This window comes from Nomascus leucogenys, chromosome 22a (assembly GCF_006542625.1).
Source record: "Nomascus leucogenys isolate Asia chromosome 22a, Asia_NLE_v1, whole genome shotgun sequence".
NCBI classification, from domain to species: Eukaryota; Metazoa; Chordata; class Mammalia; order Primates; family Hylobatidae; genus Nomascus; species Nomascus leucogenys.
The window spans coordinates 79,670,197-79,691,210 of NC_044402.1; the positions used below are offsets into that span (position 1 = coordinate 79,670,197).

Sequence of the window (21,014 nt, forward strand, 5' to 3'; positions counted from 1 at the left end):
TCTCATAACATTTACAAAAATCTAGAAAACTCAGCTTTAGAAAATGGAAGCTGCCCAAATATTTTGTTTGTTTTTGTTTTTGTTTTAAGAGACAGGGTCTTTCTTGCTCTATCACCCAGGCAGGAGTGTAGTGGCACCTTCTTAGCTCACTGCAGCCTAGAACTCTTTGTCTCACACAATCCCTCCCACAACAGCTCCTAAGTAGCTAGGACTACAGGCATGTACCACCACACCTGGCTAGTTTGTTAAAATTTTTATTTTCTTTTTTTTGTAAAGACAAGATCTCGTTACGTTGCCTAGGCAGGTCTTGAAGTCCTAGGCTCAAGGGATCCTCCTGCCTTGGTCTCCCAAAGGGCTAGGGTTATAGGCATGAACCACCATGCCTGATTAAAGGATGTTATTTCTGACAGTATTATTTAGGATGGTAAATAATTAGCAATGACTTAAATGTACAGCAGATACAGGAATAAACAGAAATTTACACTACCTAAGAGCCAAATAGGAAGTCTCAAGGGAAATAAAAAAATACATTGAACTGAATGAAAAATGAAACTACAATATATCCAAATATATGGAACATAGCTAAGGCAATGCTGAAGGGAAATTTATAGCACTAAATGTATACATTAGAAAAGAGGAAAAAATCTCAAACCAATAATTTAAGCTCCCATCTCAAGAGCAAAATAAACCCAAAGCAAGCAGAAGGGGGGAAAAAAACAAAGAAAAAAAGAGACGACACAGATTACCAGTATCTGGAATGCAACAGAGATACCATGGCAGACTCTGCAGACAGCAAAATAGAGTACTATGAACACCTCTACACACTTTTAGACTAAATGGGCCACTTCCTCAAACTATCACAACCCATCTAATATAAAATAGATAACTGAATAGTTCTTTAGTTATCAAGTAAAATAAATTCATAGTTTATAAAACTCAAAAAGAAAAAAGAAAAAAAGAAATCTCCAAGCCCAGGTGGAGAAGTCAACAAAACACTTTAAAAGGAATTAACACCAATTCTACACCATCTCTTCCAGAAACAGAAGAGGAGGAAACACTTTCCATTTCATTTTATTAAGTTAGTATTACCCTGATGCCCAAACTAGGCAAAGACATGAATATAAACCTAAGAATCCCAAACTAAATATTACCAAATAGTATTCAGCAATATACAGCAAGATTATACAAAGTAATCAAGTGGGGTTTATTGCAGGGATGGCAAGTTGATTGAATATTAGAAAATCATATTAACAAGCTAAAGGAGGTAACAATCACATAACCATGAACTCTTGCAAAAAAAAGCAATAGGCAAAATTCAGTACCTAAGAAACCTCTTAGAAAAATATGAATAAAGGAGAACTTCATCAACTTGATGAAGAGTTTGCATTAAAAACTAAAAGCTAATATTATACTCAATTGTGAAAGACTGAACACTTTTTCCTAAGATAAAGAATATGGCAGCCAGGCAGGCACAGTGGCTCAGACTTATAATCTCAGCACTGTGGGAGGCCAAGGTGGGAAAATTGCTTTAGCCCAGGAGTTCAAGACCAACCTGGTTAACATAGGGAAACCCTGTCTGTACAAAAAAAAAAAAGAACAAAAAACTTAGCTGGGTGTGGTGGTGCCCACCTGTGGTCCTAGCTACTCAGGAGGCTGAGGTGGAAGGATTACTTGAGCCCAGGAGGTTGAGGCCGCACTGAGCCATGATCACATCGCTGCACTCCAGCCTGGGTGACAGAGTGAGATCCCGTCTTAAAAAAAAAAAAAAAAAAAAAGAGCAAGGCAAGTATGTCTACTTTCACCAATCTTTTCAATACAGTTTTGGAGGTTCTAATCAGTGCAATAACAAGGAAAGGAAATAAAAGGCATACAGATAAAAGAAAAGAAGTAAGACTACCCCTATTTGCAAATAATTGCCTATGTAGGAAATCCCAAGAAATCTAGCAAAAATTCCTAGAACTAGTGAGTTCTGTATGGCTGCAGGATATAAGACAAACGTATAAAACCCTATTGTATTTCTACATACTAGCAATGAACATATGAACAATGAAATTTAAAAAACAATACCATTTATAATCACTCCAAAAAATTAAATACTTAGTTATAAGTCTAACAAAATATGTATAATACTTGTATGCTGGAAACGACAAAATACTGATGAGAGAAATCAAAGAGCTATAAAACATTGAGAGACATAACATGTTCATGGGTTTGCATACTCACTATAAAAACGTGTCAATTCTCTCTGAATTTATATGAGTTAAATGCAATTCCTAGCATAATTCTATCAAAATTCTTTGTAAATATAGAAAAAAATTATCCTAAAAGTTACGTACAGAGGCAAAGAAAGAATACCTAAAACAATTTTGGAAAATAATGCAGTAGAAGGAATCAGTTAACCCAATAAATGAATAAAACAGGAGAACTCAGAAATAGAAACACACAAATATGCCCAATTGCTTTTTGACAAAGGTACAAAAACAACTTGATGGAGAAAGATTGCCTTTCCTACAAATGGTGGTAGAGCAACTGAATATCCACAGGCAAAAAAAAAGAACCTTGACCTAAGTCTCACACCTTATACAAAATCGATCATGGACTTAAATGAAAAGTGAAAAACTGTAAAACTTTTAGAATAAAAGTTTTCTAAAATTTTCAGGATCCAGAGCCGAAATTTCATCAAAATTAAAAATATTTGCTCTGTGAACAACCATGTTAAAAGAATGAAAAGACAAGCTACAGAGTGGAATAAATTACTTAACAAACCACATATTCAATAAAGAATTAGTTTCTAGAATACATAGAGAAGGCTTGAAACCCAACAGTTAAAAAAAACAAACAAACAAATAGAAAATGGGCAGAAGGGCAGAAGTCACGAACAGACAACTCATCAAAGAGGATACACAGATGACAAGCACATGAAACGATGTTCAACATCATCAGCCACCAGGAAAATGCAAATTAAAACCACGGTGAGACATCACTACAAACCTATTACAATGGCTAAAATAAAAACAGTGAAGAACCACATTGCAAAAAAACTGGATCACTCATTGCATTATTCTCCTAGAGCAACCATAACAAAATACTACAGACTGGGTAGCTTAAACAGCAAAATGTCTTTTCTTACAGTTCCGGAGGTTAGAAGTCCACGATTAAGGTGTCAGCAGGTTTGGTTTCTTCTGAGGCCTCTTTCTTTGGCTTGCAGGTACTGCCTCTTCTCTGTGCCCTTTCATGGTCTTTCCTTTGTGTGCACATATCCTTGGTGTCTCTGTGTGTCCAAATTTCTTCTTTTAAGGACACCAGTCAGATGGATTAGGGGCCACTCTAAAGACCCAATTTCAACTAAAATCACTTTTTGGAAAGACCTGTTTCCAAATACAGTCACATTCTGAGGTACAAGAGTTAGAGCTTCACATAACCTATGAAATTTGCGGGGATATAATTCCCTCTTTAACATTCGTATATTGTTAGTGGCAATTTAAAATATTAATAGTACAGACACTATGGAAGACAGTTTGGTAACCTCTTTAAAAACCTAAACATGCAACTACCATACATCTTGGCAACTGCACACTTAGGCATTCATTCCAGAGAAATGAAGACTCATGTTCACACAAAAACCTATACATGAACATTTACAGCAGCTTTACTCGTAAGAGTCAAAAGCTAGAAACAGCCTAGATATCCTTCAATGGGTGAAAAAACTGTGGTACATCCATACCACAGAATACTACTCAGCAATAAAAAAGGAACTATGGAAACAGAGTAACCTGTGTATGAATCTACAGCGAATTATGTTGAATTAAAAAAACCAATCCCAAAAATATATATACAATAAGATCCCATTTATATAGCACTCTTGAAATGACAAAGCTATAGAAATTGGAGAATAATGGCTGCCAGGTATTAAGGAGGAAGGAGTGAGTGAGAAGGAACTGAGTGTGGCCACAGAAAGAAACTCTTTATATCTTGCTATACATGGGTGGGAAACTTACCCGAAAGCTTTTTTGTACTTTCTAATATTTGAATGCTGTGTTCTAAAATAAAGTACAAGAATAACAATGGTCACATAGGGGTGGATGAAGATATATTAGTTACCATATGTGGAATGATTAAGGAGGGCCAGGTTCTGTCTAATCCAGACCTGTCCTTGCTCCAACGCCAGTGCTTCCAATCACCAGTCTATGCTGAATGTTTAAATGTCACCCAAAGCAACAACTGCAGTGTCCAGCATGATCCTGCATAAGAGATGTACTGTAGACTGAATGTGTCCTCCCCCACAAAATCATACATTAAAATCCTAACACCTAATGTGAGGGCATTAGGAGATGAAGCCTTTGGTAGGTGATTAGTTCATGAGGGCAGAGACCTAATCAATGAGATTAGTATCCTTACAAAAGAGATCTGGAGAGTTCCCTTGCCCTTTTTTCCCATGTGAAGACACAGCAAGAAGATGGTCAACTACAAACCAAGAAGCTGGCCCCCACCAGATACAAAATCTGCCGTGCTTGGATCCTAGATTTCCCAGCCTCCAAAACTGTAAGAAATAAATTTTTGTTGCTCATAAGCCACCCAGAATATGGTATTCTGTTATAGCACCCTGAATGGACTAAGACCAGATGTAAATTATAAAATTCTCTCTCCTATCAACATTCTTACTTCCACAGTATCTGATGTCAGCAAAGTATTACGGAGAATAGCAATAATTTGCTTAAATGATTCACACTAAGGTATGAGTAAGTGATAGGCTTAAATATTCTCTCAAGGTTCAAAAGCAGTTTAGCTCAAATGACATTTTAACAGAAACTGTATGTCAGAACAGAATTAAATTGTAGTCCAAGCGCTATCAACTGCTTCATTCAGAGGCCCTAATGCATCCACTCGCTCTATTTCTAATCTTGGAGTTCTTAGGTATTTTGAAAGTAAATGGGATATAAATCCTAAATTATAAAGTAGTAGTGGCTTATGCCTCACCACAACTCAAGATGCGTTATCTGGTTAGCTGCCTGTCCTACTAGGAGAAATATCTGGTATAGAGCTTTCATCTGGCTGTGAGTAAAGGTAATTCAAGATCTAGTAAAAACTGTAAAAATCCCTGTTTGTCTTCTGAGCTGCCTGTAAGCTCCCTTTTCTCTTGTCTGTTAAGTTCTCTATAGTATCCTTCCCATCTCCTGCCTCAGGAGTCCACTATCTTCCACCTTCCTCTATCGAATCAGAAAAAGATTTAAACAAGGACTGAACTGTCTTTTTAAACGCTTGTCTTGCACTTCAAGGCAGCTAAGAGGTATTTTTACCTTTTGGTTTGACTTGGTTAAACTGAGGAAGTAGGGGCTTTTTTATTTTGCTGGGTCCACTAGAAAAATTGTTTTAGTACAGATACCACACCTGGGAGAATCTGGCCCAAAAAGTTAATAGGTGACTTGACATCTCTTTTGTCCCTGCCACTCTTAATAAACTTAATTATTCAGAACCCAAGACTCAAGCTGCAAAGATCCAGATGTTATTTTCATAGTGTCTACTTCCCTCTCCTGGTTTGATACTCCTTTCCTTCTTTCAATGTGGTGACCATTTTTGTATATCTTCCTCCCTTCCAACCCCCAGGAATCTGTTCTCACATCCCAAACTTCTTACAGCCTCCATCCTGTGAGAATTAAATGAACTATAAAAGTCTGGGGAGAAGAAAGGCATAAAATACATAGGTGGCTAGGTTGACCTCACAGACTTCCAAACATAAAACTCAAACATGGGAAAAGAGCAAGGGACCATCACCACTACTACCCCCATCCAGCTGACAAAAAGTAAGATTCAACACTTTTGTTTTTTAGAGTGTGTGTCTTAAAATAAATCACCAGTACTTCTTAAAACTCACTATCATTAAAAAAAAAAAAAAAAAAAAAAAAAAAAACCTCTGAGAAACTGTCAGAGGAGACTAAGGAGAAATGACAACTAAATGCAATCTTGTTTTCTAGATGGTTCTTGAAACAGAAAAGAACTTTAATGGAAAAACTGGTGATATCCAAAGCAAGTCTCCAGTTAACAGTAACATACTGATGCTGGTTTCTTAGTTTTGACAAATGAACCACAGTAGGATACTGTCAGTGGAAACTGAAACTGGGTGAGGTGTATATGGGGACATTGTACAATTTTGCAACTGTTCTGCAAATCCAAAATTATTCTAAAACAAAAAGTATATTTAAAAATATAAAAGATGAAAGCTTTTAATGTAACTTTCCAAGAAGTAAAAAAAGTAAGGGACAGAACACTATGTGATACAGAAAAAGCAATATAGGAATAGGTACTGAAGTATCGTTTGTATAAAAAGGATGGGAAATCATATGCGTATACATAAAATATTTCTGAAAGAATACGTAAGAATCTGATGACACTGACTTTGTGAAGGAGAGAACTCAGCAGTTGAGTAGGAATGAAAGGAAGAATTTTTAATGTGTCCTCTTATACCTCTTAAATTTTGAGGCCAGGCACAGTGGCTCACACCTGTAACCCCAGCACTTTAGGAGCCTGAAGCAAGTGGATCTGCTTGAGCTCAGGAGTTTGAGACCAGCCTGGGCAACATGGCAAAACCCTGACTGTATAAAAAATACAAAAATTAGCCAGGTGTGGTGGCACGCACCTATAGTCCCAGCTACTCAGGAGGCTGAGGCAAGAGGATCACCTGAACCCAGAAGGTTGAGGCCGCAGAGAACCCTGACTGCACCACTGCATTTCAGCCTGGGTGGCAGAGTGAGACCTTGCCTCAAAAAAATAATAAAATAATAAAAAATAAAATTTGAAACATATTAATGTATTACCTATTCAAAAAATAATTAACTTTTAAAATAAAAAGGATGACCAGGAACCGAACTAAGACAAAGACTATGGAAATAATGTAGAGGATTAATGAGAAAAAAAATTTAGGAGCTAAAAAAGAAAATCTAATCTACTGTATCTATCCATTAAGGCTTTCTGCATCCCCTTCCTCACTTTTTCCACCAACCTCATTTCTCCTTAACGCACTACAGACTTTTTATTCTAGCTGAACCAATCTGACTGCTAATTCCAAAGAGTCACCAGCCATTTTTCCTCAAATCCACATCTCTCCCTATAAAACCTAACTTTAAACTTAAAAGCCACCCACCTATGTGCTATTTAGCATTCTGAATATTCTATCTACACCAGGGACAGCAAATACAGGCACTAACGCCACCACTACTCCTACTCATAACAATGAACACTGCTCAATGATCACAGTATCCTTTCCCACTAATCCAGAAGCTGCGTCCAACTAACTTCTCAATGCAGTCTTCCAGGCAGTCTTCACTATCAATCAAAGCTAGCCCATGAAATAAAACCTACTTGCCATATCTAGTCCCCACTATATTAATCTGTTTGCCTCGATACGTTTGCCATGGATTTTGTGTCTATTTACATGCATATCTCACTTTAATACACTTTGCTTTATTGTGCTTTGCAGATACTGTATTTTTCATAGATTGAAGGTTGGTGATAATCCTAAGTGGAGCAAGTTTGTCAGCCCATTTTTCCAACAGCATGTGTTTATTTTGTTTCTGTGTCATATTTTGGTAATTCTCACAATATTTCAAGCTTTTTCATTATTATTATATTTGTTATGGTGATCTGTGATCAGTGATCTTTGATGTTACTACTACAATTGTTTGGGGGCACCACGAATCACACCCATATAAGATGGCGAACTTAATCAATACATATTGTGTGTATTCTGACTGCTCTGCTGACTGGGGCTTCTCCTGTCTCTCTCCTTCTCCTCAGGCCTCTCTATCCCAAGAGACACAATAATATTGAAATTAGGCCAATCAATAATCCTACTTGGCCTCTAAATATTAAAGTGAAAGAAGGAGTCACATTTCTCACTTTAAATGAAAAGCTAGAAATGATTAAGCTTACTGAGGAAGGTATGTCTAAAGACAAGAGAGGTCAAAAGCTAGGTCTCCTGTGACAGTTAGTCAAGCTGTAAATGCAAAGGAAGAGTTATTGAAGGAAAGTAAAAGTGCCACTCCAGAAAACATACGAATGATAAGAAAGTGAAACAGCCACATTGTTAATATGGAGAAAGGTCCAGTGGTCTGGATAGAAGACCAAACCAGCCATAACATTCCCTTAAGCCAAAGCCTAATTCAGAACAAGACACTAGTTCTAGTCCATTCTATGAAGGCTGAGAGGTGAGGAAGCTCCAGAAGGCAAGTTTGAAGCTAGTAGGAGTTGGTTCATGAGGTTTAACGAAAGAAGCCATCTCCATAACATCAATGTGCAAGATGAAGCAGCAAGTGCTGATGTAGAAGCTGCAGGATGTTATCAAAAAAATCTAGCTAAGATAACTGATGAAGGTGGCTACACTAAACAACAGATTTTCAATGTAGATGAAATAGCCTTCTATTAGACAAAGACGTCACCTAGGACTTTCATAGCAAGAGAGAAGTAAATGGCTTCAAAATTTCAATGGACAGGCTAACTCTCTTGTTAAGGGCTAATGCAGCTGGTGACCCTGAGTGAAAACCAATGCTCATTTACCATTCTGAACAGACTGAAATCTACTCAGTCTGTTCTCCATAAATGGAATAACAAAGCCTGGATAATGACATATGTGCTTACAGCATGGTTTACTGAATCTTTTAAGCCTACTATTAAGACCTGCTGCTCAGACAAAAAAATAAAAAAGATTCCTTTCAAAATATTGCTGCTCATTGGCAATGCACCTGGTCATCCAAGAACTCTGATGGAGATGTACAAGGAGATTAACGCTTCCATACCTGCTGACACAAAAGTCATTCTGTAGCCCACGGATCAAGGAGTAATTTTGACTTTCAAGTCTTATTATTTTAGAAATACATTTCAAAGGCTATAGCTGCCATAGATAGTGATTTCTCTGATGGAGTTGGGCAAAGCAAATTGAGAACATTCTAGAAAAGATTCATCAATCTAGACTCCATTAAGAACATTTGTGATTCATGGGAGGAGGTCAAAATGTACTGACACGAATAGAAGTTTGGAAGAAGGTGATCCCAACTTCCATAGATAACTTTAAGGGGTTCAAAATTTCAGTGGAGGAAGTAACTGCAAATGTGGTAGAAATAACAAGAGAACTAGAATTAGAAGTGGAGCCTGAAGATGTGACTGAATTGCTGCAATCTCAAGATAAAACTTTAACAGATGGGGCCGGGCGTGGTGTCTTACACCTGTAATCTCAGCACTTTGGGAGGCCGAGGCAGGCAGATCACGAGGTCAGGAGATCGAGACCAACCTGGCTAACACGGTGAAACCCCGTCTCTACTCAAAATACAAAAAATGAGCCAGGCATGGTGGCAGGAGCCTGTAGTCCCAGCTACTTGGGAAGCTGAGACAGGAGAATCACTTGAACCCAGGAGGCACAGGTTGCAGTGAGCTGAGATCCTGCCACTGAACTCCAGCCTAGGCGACAGAGCGAGACTCCACCTCAAAAAAAAAACAAAAAAAAACAAAAAAAAAACTAACAGATGAGGAGTCGCTTCTTACAGAGGAGCAAAGAAAGTAGTTTCTTGAGATGGAATCTACTCCTAGTGAACATGCCATAAACATTGTTCAAATGACAACAAAGGATTTAGAATGTTACATAAACTTAGTTGATAAAGCAGTGGCAGGGTTTGAGAGGACTGACTCAAATTGTGAAAGTTCTGCTATGGCTGAAACGCTACCACCCAGCATCTCATGCCACAGAGAAATCTTTCATGAGAAGAAGAGTCCATCAATGTGGCATACTTCATTGTTGGTTTTTTTTTTTTTTTCAATTTTATTTAAAATCAGGACACATCTCATTCTATGTCATAGAATGAGGGAATCTATCTTGAACCTATTCTGATTCAGGGGGCTGCCCTTATGAAAAAAAAAAGAAAAAGGCAAGAAAGTAATTACCATAGCTACCCCAAACTTCAAGCAACTACCATCCTGATCAGTAGCTATAAACATTAAGGTAAGACCTTCCACCAGCAAAAAGATTACCACTCACTTAGACTCAGAGGATCCGCAGCATTGTTAAGCAATGAAGTATTTTTAAATGAAGATATACATAGATCATTTTTTAGACATAATTCTATTACACATTTTGTAAACTACAGTGTGAACATAACTTTTATATGCACTGAGAAACAAAAAATTGTGTGACTTGCTTTATTGAGATATCTGCTTTACTGTGGTGGTCTGAAACTGAACTGGCAATATCTTAGAGGTATGCCTATATTTGTATATACCCCATTTTGTTCTGCAAAGGATTAAAGACACAATAAATGAACTATAACAAGTTAACAAATTAAAGATAAGGGCAAAGAATAAAGAACCAAAAATGGTGCCAAGAAAAAGGCTAAAAACTGTATAATATAAAAACCTATTTATGGTATGGAGTGGGCCACAAATCTAGTTCTGGCTTTCTAGTAGCCATAACAAAAAGGAAAACCCAGGCAATCGAAGAGATACACAGAGAAGTACTCAGAAGGGGAGCTACCTTGGTAGTTAAACCAAGCAGTAATTTCATATAGCAAAAAGAACCCCACAGAATGATCAAAATATAGGAGACACATAACCACCAGTCTTCAAAGAGTTACATGTTTCTCATATTGTCCTTCAGGAGAGACCTATGACACCTTACCAAAGCCCAATGTGGCAAAATTGATTTTACAAAGACAAGACACAAGCTTTAAGAGCTCTTTATTCTTTTACTCAGTTTCTTCCTTCATTGCCTCCCTAATCAGATTATAAACTCTTTGAAAACAGAACCATGTTTTCTAATTCTTATATATAGCTCCAAAGTATTTTGTACTCTGCAGAAAAGACGCAACGTCAGTGAGAATTTACACAATGCAATTCAAGCCTTTTCTGATAAAAATTATCTAACCTAAACTCAGTAATTCCCACTTCTACTACAAAAACATGCTAACTGAAGCCCCAACAGATAGAATTCCTAAACTTTCTAAACTATTACTGAATCACAATTCATGACCTCTCAAAAGCATTTTGTTTCATATATGCCTAGCACAAAGTGTGCAAGGATACCAAATCAATATCACTGAACCTGATCAAATAAAATGAAACTCATAAGCAAAAGCTCTGGCAATACCTACTAAAGGAAAGACAATATTACTATCTTTCAAGAATATAATCAATAGGTCTTTACAAACCAATTGACAAAGGCAGGTTCATTTTCTAAATGATTCTGCAAATCTACTAGAAGGCAATGAATTATAACGCAGATTACTTCTTTCCAAGAATGTGCAGTTTCTGCATATGCCAAGCTGCTGAAGAACTGTACTTCTCAGCTCTCACACACACATGCACATGTACATGCATGCGTGCACATACACACACACACACCACTATCAAACCAGCTCTGACCGCTAACTTACTAATTTACTTCTCTGCTTCACCTGGTCAAACTGAAAATGAAATTAGGAGTAGGTAATAAATTATTTAGATAAGGTGATTATGAGAAAATGAAGTATCATCTTAAATTACTACTCTTAAGCATTGGCATTGGGACACATTAACAATCCTCTATTTGTATTTTATTAATGGAAGTCATTAATAAATAAGTAGTCTCATCCAACACTGGCTTAGTTCATTCATACACTTAGTATTTCAGTTTATAGTAGGCTCCCCCCTTGGTATTCACTCTATATAGGGGCACGCCCTATCATCCTAGGAGTGAATAGTTGTAATGAGCCAAAGAATATTCCCAGGACTGGGGGAGTCCACCAAGTAGACCTTGGAAAATCCAATTCCTGCACCTTTGTTTCTTTATCTATTAGAAATGGAAATGGAAATCATCTCTATCTGATATGATTATTGGAAAGATTAAATGAGATAAGGTTGTAAAGTGCCTAGTGTTAGTTCTCTAGCTTTTTTTTTTTTTTTGAGACACAGTCTTACTCTGTCGCCCAGGCTGGAGTGCAGTGGTGCGATCTCGGCTCACTGCAACCTCCACCTCCAGGGTTCAAGCAATTCTCTGCCTCAGCCTCCTGAGTAGCTGGGATTACAGGTGCCTGCCACCACACCCGGCTAATTTTTGTATTTTTAGTAGAGAGGGGGTTTCACCATCTTGGCCAGGCTGATCCTGAACTCCTGACCTCGTGATCCACCCACCTCAGCCTCTCAAAGTGCTGGGATTACAGGTGTGAGTCACCGCGCCCAGCCTTAGTTCTCTAGCTTTTTTATAGGTAAGGAAAACAGAAGGATCTAAGCACTTAGGTGACTCATCCACAGCCAATGGCTAATAAACATAGGACAGAACAAAACTTCTGACTTAGGGCTTAATGTTCTTTCCACCTCACCAAGCAGCCTTAAATTAGTAGAACTCAACATCTCAAGTTTGTCACTGTTGGGTATTCACTACATGCAAAGAAAAGAAAATTGACTATTTTGAACATCTATTACATGCTAGAAACCAATCTCTTTCTTCATAACTGCCCTGTAAGTGTTATCTCATGTTACTGAGAAATTAACTTGTCCAAAGTCACAAGGCTAACAAGTGACAACACAAGATTAATCCAGATCTGTTTAGTCAACGATTTTACCTACCATCCTTCTTAAAGAGTGTATTTAGATACCATTGTCCACCAGAATCAAATCCCAAATGGCCTGTGAATTTTTATAGATCCTTGTGATTTATTAGTGGAAACTGTCCCTAGCTCCACCATCCTATCTACTTAAATTTGTTCCTATTAGGTTAAAACATAATTATAGTAACTGTAGTAACAAATTTACATTTGTATAGCATGTTACAGTTTATTACATTTTTTTTGATTTTTGTTAGATGCAACTACTGAGCCTTTTCATATATTAGCTCATGTATCATTTAATATTTCAAGACTCTTATGAGGTAGGAATTATTGTCATTTGACAAATAAGAAAACGGGCGAGGGATTACATGTCTGTAATCCCAGCATTTAAGAAGGCCAAGGTGGGCAGATTGCTTGAGCTCAGGAGTTTGAGACCAGCCTTGGCAACACGAAGAAACTTCATCTCTACAAAACATGCAAAAATTAGCTGGGCATGGTGGCACATGCCTGTACTCTCAGCCACCTGGGAGGTTGTGGTGGGCGAAATCACTTGAGCCCAGGCAGTTGAGGTTGCAGTGAGGTGTGATCACGCCACTGCACTCCAGCCTGGGCGACAGAGCGAGACCCTGTCTCAGAAGAAAAAAAAATTAGAAAGGTCATCTCAGATCTCTCTCTGCCCCCACAGTTCTCAGATGATTTCTAGTAAACTTTCAAAGGGCAGATATTTTAAACTGTTCCAGAGCACAGAAAAAAGTGAAAACTTTCCTCATCATTCTTAATCCTGGCTTCATCTTGACACCAAAGCGAGGCATGGATAGTAAACTTAAATGAAAACATAATATTAGATTTATCCTTTGTAATTACAGATGGAAAAGTTTAACATATTTAAGTGAAAAACAAAGGAATATGTGTAGTATAATCCCATTTGTAAAAGAAAAAATATTGTGAATAGAAACATGTCTGTATATATGGCAGAATATGGAAATGTGTGTTTATAGATAAATACACACATAAATGCAAAGATACAGGTTTGGAAATATAAACCTCAAACTGTTAACAGCGGTTTCTCTAAGATGGAAGGGGTCTTAGGAGTGAAGAAGGGGAAAAAGACAAAAAGTGAAGGGAGATTTTCAGCTTTTACTCTCTCTATATATATATACATACATACTATTCAAATTCTGAAACAGTGGGTTCTAGGATCGGCTATGCCATTAAGAAGCTGTTACTAGGTTGAATCACTCTGACTCTGTTTCTCCATTGGAAATGTGGAAAGCAGACCTACCTTATTATGACAGAAGAAAAGGAATTTATTTGAAAATGCATAATAAAATCTGATGAATATGTGGCAGTGTTGCCACAACACCTTATTGTTTGTTATTGTTTGGTTTGATTTTTTTATTTTTCCCTCACTTTGTCACTGATCAACCAGACATTCACAAACACAATTTAATTTCTGTATGCCTCACTGAGTGCAGGAAGTAGAGTCAGAAGACCTGAGTTTACATTCAGACCTTGCCTCTTATTAACTGTAAGGTTAAAAAAACAAGCAAATGATTAAACAACTTTGCACTTCAGTTTCCTGGCAGTAAAATAGGAATAAACCTACCTCACGGCATCGTTTAAAACATTAAATGAGAAAATGATATACAAATGGCCAATAAAAACATGAAAAGATGAAATACAAATGAAAATCACAATGCAATATCACTTCACAGCCACTAGGATGGCTATCATCAAAAAGACAAACATTAACAAGTGTTGGCAAGGATGTGGAGAAAATGGAACCCTCATACATTCCTAGAAGGAATGTAAAACAGTGCAGCAGCTATGGAAAACAGTCAAGCAGTTCTTCAAAAAGTTAAACAGAATTACCATATAACCCAGCAATTACACATCTAGGTATACATCCAAGAAAATTGAAAGCATATATACCATACAAAAACTTGTAAATGAGTATCCACAACATTATTTATTATGGCCAAAAAGTAGAAACAACCCAAATGCCCATCAGTTGAAGACTGGATAAACAAAATGTGGCATAGCCATATAACAAAATAATATTCTGCCATAAAAGTAATGAAATATTGATATATGGTATAATATGAATAAACCCTGAAAGCATTATGCTAAGTGAAAGACACTAAAGGCCACATATTATGATTCTATTCACACGAAATGTCCGAAATAGGCAAATCCATAGAGACACAAAGTAAATTACTGGTTGTCAAATATGGGGAAGGGGGAATAGTAAAAGCTACCAGGTACAAGGTTCTTTTTAGGGTAATAACGTTCTTGGATTAGTGTTGACATTTGCACAATTTTGTGAATATATTAAAACCACAGAATTGTATACTTTAAAAAAGTGAATTCTATGGCATATGAATTATATCTCAAAGAAAACTATTATAAAAATTTAAGTCTCTGCTGTCTTTTTTTTCTTTTGAGACAAGGTCTAGCTGTCACCCAGGATGGAATGCAGTGGTCCAATCATGGCTCACTTCTCTGCTTGCTACTTTTTATTAGTAAATATTCTACTTTCCTCAAGAGGTTGCTCATGTTGCTTGCAACAGCTTTAAAAGATCTTTGAAGTTAGCTACTATAGAGATGAACGGTATTTTTAGTAAAGTAAAACTACTATAACAGAGAAACTTTCTAAAAATTGGATTAGTTTGGTACAATTTCATTTTTTCAAAAGAAATGTCATTAATACCAAGTTCATTTTTAAAGAGTGGAAAAGCTTCAACAAGTCCTTATAAAATACATTTTTTAAAAAGGTCAAAATGCAATACTTTGTTTTCTTAATTAGTGGACATTTCATTTTCAGATACATCATTAGTAGATTACCTGTTTAAAATGTCATTAAATGCCTAGCAATGAATTAAAACCCAAGTAGATGCAACTTCGTGACCTCTACTTACAACTTTCTACATTCTGCATTCTGTTGTCAGATTCCTAGTCCATCACTAGCTCCTAATCTCTTACATCAATTATTCCATTCAATTCTTACTCGCAGGGGCTAAAATGTTTGGTAAATGCAATCAATTCATTTTTCTAATGCTGGGGAACTTACTGGAGTGGGCCCAATTTTTAAGGTTAAATTTAGTCCAGAATGTTTGAATAAATATTCAACAAAACGATTTCCTGGAATTTGGAACATAAAAACAGCCTATAGAGTTGTGAAATGCTTTCTAGGTCCTTCGGGAATTTTTTCACGTATTCAGTCATGGGGCAAAGTATTACGTATAAAAGCTTCCTGGTCCTAGAACAAAGACGTATTTTACTGCTCAAAGCTAAAGGAATTAGTATTGTTACACTAAAATAGCATACCAATGAAACCAGCTAGGTATTGGCATAACCCAAGGTATGTAAACAAAGATAAATTGTACCTTATTATGCATTCTTCCTTGAGGGGAAAAATTCTCACATTAATAAGATTTAGCTAGCCAAAACAGAAAAAATACATAGATATATGTGTGTCTGTGTATGTAGGTTTGTATAAGGATTAGGATTTTGAGTGGCAATTTAAATTTGATGGTTTGCCAAGCTATGCTGGGATACATAGCGGGCATGCTTGACACAGGCAAAACGTGAAGCAAGAGACGACCTGTCAAACAGCTGCTATCTAGTTACTCCCTCGGCAGCACTCCCAACTTCTCCCGCGATGTCTGTGTATGAGAGAAAGATGTCAAAGCACCAAGAAAACCACGGGGGCTGTAAGCGCAACAGCCAAGTCCAAACCGTGCATCCCAGGGTGAAATCCCACCCGTACCCTCAAGAGCTGGTCAGACTGCGGCTCTTTTCTAATATGAGTCTACCTAAAATAGAAAAATAAACACACAACCACGGTCCCTGGCCAACCCTCTCTCTCCTCCCCTTTGTGACTCTCCCAAACGCTGGAGAGATGTTAACCTCCGGCAGGCCCGTGGAAGCCAAGCCCCGCGACCTGAGGAGGCGTCTAGGAGCCTCGGCACAGCCCTGGGGCCTCGAGCCCGTGTCCTCCACCCACCCGACAGGGCCGGTCACCGGTCACACAAAGGAGCCAGCCGCGGGCGCTGGACGCGGGACTCGCCCGAGAGCCGGGAGCCACATCTGGTTCCTGCACGCTGGCAAAAGAGAGCCGCTGGAAAATAAGGATTAACGGCCAAACCTGTTGCACAATTCGGGTCCCTTTCACCCAGAAATGAACAAGGGCGCTCAGGAACGGAAAAGCGCGCGGCCCGGTCTCTGCGGCCCGCGGCCGCACCCGGCAGACGGCGCAGAGGCAGAGGCGGCCCACGGGGCTCCCACCTCGGGCGCTTTGTCTGCGGCGGCGGGGGCGGCCGGGGCGCTGGGAGCGGAGGGGGTGGCGGGGCGGGGGCGCCCCTCCTTCACTGCGCAGCCCCTCCGCCCCGCGGCCCGCGCTGGGGAAGAAAGCCGGGCCCGCTGCCGCCGCCGCCGACTGCAACGGCCCAAGCCGGCCACCCGGCCGCGGGGCCTGCGCGCTTCTCCCGCCCGGGCCGAGAGGCGGCCACACTCACCTGGCTGGCGCTGACGCTAACGGCCGGCGGCTCCGGGGCGTTGGGGAAGACGGGAACGCTAGCGAGGTGCGGGCGGAGGCGGAGGGCGCGGCGGGAGGAAGGCGGGCTGGGGGCGGAGCGGGCCGGGGCGGCAGCGGCGGCGGCGGCAGCGGCAGCGGCAGCGGCGATGGCTCCAGTCACTCGCGGCAAATCGCGTCCCAGCCCCTCCGTGCGTCAGGCGGGGAGCAGGGGTGCGGGGTGGCCCGGCGACCTCTCGGCACCCGCTGCCCGAGCCGCGTCCGCGCGACCCCGCGCGCGCCCGGGTGACGGCGGTACAGCGACCCAGCCCGGCGCGGGAAGGGGGAAGTAGGCGGGGCGGGGCGGAGCGTCCAACCGGGCCTGGGGCTAAGGGCTGGGCGCGAGTGGGACTCTGGCGCTCCGGACGGACCCCTGCCGTCCCCACCCCTAGCCGAGGCCCAGGCTCCCCAGGCGGGAGGCAGTCTTGGGGAGTGGAAGGGCACCTAGACCTGGAGTCAGAAGTCTGGGCTTAAGAGAGGGCCCGTTACTTGACACCTTGGCAGGTCATTTATTTCCTCTGGCCTCATGCTGGAGTTCGAAGGTTCGCGTACAAAGTCTCCCAACAGCTGCTCCCAAGTACCCACTGCCAAGCGGTGGTGTGGCTGAAGGATGAAGGCAGATGAAAGGGAAAGGGTTGCGGTGAGGAAGGGCTGGATTCAGGGCATTTGTTTTGCTTTGAGGATATTTCCATTTGACAGTCCAAAATTAATCCACAAATGGGGCTCCCTGATAATGGCTACTTCCCCATTTTTACCAACCTAGTTATTTTTCTCCAAGTATACTGACTTAAAAGAGTCCTTGTTTTCATTTTATTGCGCAAATCATTTTTATGTCATTTCCTGAATTCAGTTCAAAAGAGTCATCAGCAAATTCACACCAGATCAGAGCAGCTGTGTGGTCCCAATTTCAAGACTTGCATATTATTCACTCAGCCACTCACTTCAGTATCACCTAATTCCATTGATAATATCTTCCTATTCCAACAACTAAGCAACCAAATTTCCCTCCACTAAAGTTTTCTGACTTAAAATCCCATGGATTAATTCTTCCTCTTAATTCTGTGAATATCAGTCTGTCTCCATGACTTCCACCTCTTTGCCACTCTAGGTCAAGCCTTTAATTTCACTGCTGCTTCAGTTCCATATAACTGCCAGAGAGGATGCTCCAAAAAGACAGAGCTAAGCATGAAATGTCCCTCTTTAAAATCATTCAGAGTTTCTCCACCTGGTTGAATCAGGTTCAAACTCATTACCATGGTTTACAAAGCCATTTAAAATCTGATCTCTTGACCTCCTTGGTGTCAGCTTCAACTCCTAATATATCTACATATCACACAAATTCAACAGACTTTGTCTTTGTGCCCTTGTAGTTTTCCCCCACCTGAAATCCATCCCTCATTTAACCAGTTGAACTCCTATTATCCTTCAAGATAATGAAGATAGTGCATCCCTACCTCCTTGGAATCTTCCCTGACATCATCTCCTTTCACCACATCTGTATCCTTACACCATACACTTACAATGAATTAAATACTCAAGGTTTTTCTCTCTGCTTTCATAAAATCGTCCATCTACAGTATTCCCTATGATAGTCTTTAGTACTTGCTTTTTTCCTGTTGCTTTGCTTGGTGGCCTTTTCTTCCTAGACTGTGTGTTCCTTAAAAGGACAGGGATTTTGTCTAGTTCATTTTTTGGCTCCCCAGAACATAGCATAGTGCTCAGCACAAAAAAGGTTCTCTTTAACTGTTTGCTGAAGTGTTGAAATAATTTTCCACTCCAACAAATAGATGTTGAGCATCTACTCAACGAGAAGAAAATACAGTGAAGTCCACAGTCCCTGCCTTTTTTAGCCTTCCGTGGTATTGCTGTTTTTCCCTTCTCTACTATGTGGCATTCTCTGCTTATCATCTTAAACTCTCTCAACTACCATTCACATTCTTTGCTTATCCTAGTAAAACAAGAGCATGCCAAGCAATCCATTATAGTAATTCACAAAATATCCCTGCCCTTCCTCTTTACATACTTCTGGTTCCACACTGTATAACCTAGGTGTTAGATGAGAGGTAACTGCTATAATGGAAAAAACATTAAACTGTAAATTCAGAAAATGAAATTTGGATGCTACGTTTTCCAATAACTACTGAATGAACTTAGCTCAATCACTTATAGTCATGAGGCATTACTTCTGGAGTTTCTTCGGCTCTATGATTAGCATTTGTTTTTAATATTTTATTATAAAGGTAAATATATATATGCTAGATCCTTGCAATGTAGCTATCCAGCATATGTTTGAACTCCAAGTGATAGGAAACCATTCACGACCTCACAACAGTGTTCATTTTTAAACAGTCCTGCTAGTTTCTATGTTCAACTAAAATGTGTCTCTGTATACATTTGGCAAGTAGTTACAGTATTGGTAGAAACACCGCTGGACTTAAACTCCAAAGAAGTGTGGTCAAATCCTGGGTTTATAACTTCCTAATCGTGTGACCTTGGAAAAGCACAAAACTGCTCCAAGTATGAGTTTGTTCCATTCTAAAAGGAGAAAATGATAATAATAGCACCTTAAATCATTATTATAAATATGAATGCAATGTGTATGAATGTGTCCAGTGAATCTGAACCTAGTACTAACATTGTTTAATACAGAACAGCATGGTTCCCCCTCTATATGCAGCCTTGTAAACATTTGAAGTCAGCAGTCACAATGTGTGCCTTCTCCACCCATTTTTTAGTCACATCCCATTCATCACCATACACATGTATCTAAACATTCTCCAGTGCCTCTTAAAATGTGGCACCTAGAACTGAATCCAATATTCCAAGTACAAAGGAATATTGTAGAGGAGTACAATTTTCTGCATTCTAATGATGATATTTCAAAATTCAGTTTGATATCACATTATTTTTCTACCACCCCATACTGTTCATAAATATCATGTCATTGCCAACTAAAAACAAGCAAAAATTACCCCCAAATCTTTTTTAAGTCTTTAACATATATACAGCTATAAAACCATATCTTCTCCAACCTGTATTTTGCAGTTTGTTTTTGGAAACCGTGCAGATCTTTGCATTTATTCCTCTTAAATATCACTTTGGAAGTTACGTACAGAAGCCCCTGCCAACTAGAAATCAATGTGAAATGAGAGCAACATTTTAAAAACATTAGAGGGTGGAGGAAAAGAATCCAAAGGCACCTCAAGCAACAAGTTTCTAAATTCTTAATTTCTCCTCTACTACTTCTCTTAGATTTATTTATTATCATTATTATTATTATTATTATTATTATTTACAGGGAGTCTCACTCTGTCACCCAGACTGGAGTGCAGCAGCACGATCTCCGCTCACTGCAACCTCCGCCTCCCAGGTTCAAGCCATCCTCCTGCCTCAGCCTCCCTAGTAGTTGGGACTACAAGCACGTGCCACCTTGCCCAGCTAATTTTTGTATTTTTAGTAGAGACAGGGTTTCACCATGTTGGCCAGGCTGGTCTCGAACTCTTGACCTTGTGATCCACCCACCTCAGCCTCTCAAAGTGCTAGGATTACAGGCATGAACAACCGTACCTGGCCTAATTTATTTATTTTTAAGAGATGAGGTCTTCCTGTATTGACAAGGCTGGTCTCAAACTCGAGGCCTCAAGCGTTTCTCCCACCTTAGCCTCCCGAGTAGCTGGAACTATGGGAGTGAGCTACCATACCAGCAAGGTTTTTTTTTTTAAGCCACATTTGAATGTCATCTAAAATTAGATAACTTCCCATACTCATCTTATTTTATTTATATCATAAATTAATAGTGAAAATGCCTTCTATGAGCCTGTTCCATACATGGTTCGCTTGAACCACGGAAGAATTCTCAGTCTGTCTCAAACTGGTAT

At 39.5% G+C, this 21,014-nt stretch overlaps 1 protein-coding gene across 1 annotated transcript in view; it reads right to left on the minus strand.

Annotated features, from left to right (window-relative positions):
* Window positions 1-17,426, minus strand: part of SESTD1 (SEC14 and spectrin domain containing 1) — a 165,063-nt gene extending 147,637 nt beyond the window's left edge. The window contains exon 1 of the mRNA XM_030802447.1: window positions 17,081-17,426. The gene's annotated coding sequence lies outside the window, so the exon portion shown is untranslated. The remainder of the gene's footprint in view (window positions 1-17,080) is intronic.
* Window positions 17,427-21,014: the final 3,588 nt, after the last annotated feature.